The sequence below is a fragment of the Boleophthalmus pectinirostris genome, unplaced genomic scaffold (assembly GCF_026225935.1).
Source record: "Boleophthalmus pectinirostris isolate CB_2022bp ecotype Guang Dong unplaced genomic scaffold, ASM2622593v1 HiC_scaffold_23, whole genome shotgun sequence".
NCBI lineage: Eukaryota > Metazoa > Chordata > Actinopteri > Gobiiformes > Gobiidae > Boleophthalmus > Boleophthalmus pectinirostris.
Genome location: NW_026571207.1, coordinates 1,168,095 through 1,170,284, shown reverse-complemented (window position 1 = coordinate 1,170,284; position 2,190 = coordinate 1,168,095).

Sequence of the window (2,190 nt, the reverse complement as noted above, 5' to 3'; positions counted from 1 at the left end):
ATTACACACACCAAAATGTAGTTTGTAAAGTAATCCAGTAAATTACTTAAAGTGAGTAATGTAATCTGAATACTTTGGATTACTTGATTTGCTGTAGAGAAGCAAAGACGAGGAAATCTTCACATAAGAAGTTTTGTCTGATAAAAGAAAATTTTAAAACCCAGACTTTACTTAATCAGATTAAAAATATTATTGATAGAAGAAGAGGAGACACGTCCACACAGCAGGATTTAGTCCTGTTAACTCCTGTTTTAGTCCTGGTTTAGTACTGGTTTAGTTCTGGTTTGGTTCTGGTTTTAGTCCTGGTTTAGTCCTGGTTTATTCCTGGTTTAGCTCTGGTTTAGACCTGGTTTAGACCTGGTTTGGACCTAGTTGAGACCTGGTTTTAGTCCTGCTTTAGTCCTGGGTTAGTCCTGGTTTAGACCTGTTTTAATCCTGGTTTAGACCTGGTTTAGACCTGGTTTAGATCTAGTTTGGACCTGGTTTTAGTCCTGGTTTAGTTCTGGTTTAGACCTGGTATAGTCCTGGTTTTGTGTCCAGCAATGAGTAAAATTACCAAGAAAAAAAAGAAAAGAAAAGGGATTTAGCCCAAAATGTGAAAACAGTAAAATCCCTCTGTGTAATCCATTTATTTCAACAAAGTAACTGTAATCCAATTCCCACTCACTGAAACAGTAACTGTAACTGAATACAGTTACTCATCATTTGTACTCTGATTACTTCTCTGGTACATGTAATCTGTTACTCCCCAACACTGATCACCACATGACATCACAAGGTGGGACAGAGTGTTTTCTGAGTGTTTGAGAGAAGAACTCAGGTTTTGTGAATAAAAAAAAAAACAAAAACACAACTCCAGGTCTGATTGTGACGAGGAAACGACACTAGAGCCGAGAAAAGTTTGATCTGGGGTAAAAGGAAACTGAAATCCGCGTGTGATTTTTTTCCTCCGCGCTTCGTTCGTTCTCACTTTTCCTGAAATGTGCGAAGGCTTGTCTGACTCTGGAATGTCTCCGTGAGAATTTATTTCTTTTTCTCAGAGTTTTGCCTGAAGGAAAATGGCAGCGTTTCCCAGACTCCTCGTTTTATTATCACCACACACATCACATCACACACGTCCCGGGTCAGCAGAGGTGACGCGAGCGGAAACACGAGCGGAAACACGAGAAACACGGAAACACGAGAGGAAACACGAGAAACACCGGAGAGGAAACACCGGAAACCGGACAGAAACACACGACCGGAAACACGACCAGAAACACGGAAACACGGAAACACGGACCGGAAACACGGACCGGAAACACGACCGGAAACACAACCGGAAACACGACCGGAAACACGTCCGGAAACACCACCGGAAACACGACCAGAAACACGTCCGGAAACACGACCCAGAAACACGTCCGGAAACACGACCAGAAACACGACCAGAAACACGACCAGAAACACACCGGAAACACGACCGGAAACACGACCAGAAACACGACCAGAAACACGACCGGAAACACGACCGGAAACACGTCCGGAAACACGACCGGAAACACGTCCGGAAACACGTCCGGAAACAGAAACACGACCAGAAACACGACCAGAAACACGTCCGGAAACACGACCAGAAACACGTCCGGAAACACGTCCGGAAAACACCGGAAACACGTCCGGAAACACGTCCGGAAACACGACCGGAAACAGGAAACCAGGACTAAAGGACTAAAGCAGGACTAGGACACTAGACTAAACTAGGACTAAAGACTAGGACTACTAGGACTACTAGGAGGACTAATACCAGGTCTAAACCAGGACTTAACCAAGACATTATATCAAGACTAAACCAGAACTAAACCTGGGACTAAACGTGTACTAAACCTGGACAGAAACCTGGACAGAAACCAGGACTAAACCAGGACTAAAACAAGACATTAAATCGAGACTAACCCAGGACTAAACCAGGACTAACCAGTACTGAAAATGAACAGAAAAGAACTAGATCTAATGCGACTAAACAGAACTAAACCTGGTCCTAAATCTTGACCAAACCTGGACTAAACCGGTACTAAACCTGGGCCTCAACCTGGATGAATTTGGAAAGAAACCAGGACTAAATCAGGACTAAACCAGGACTAAACCAAGACTAAACGGTACTAAACCTGGACCTAAACAGGATTAAACCTGGACTAAACCAGTACTGAA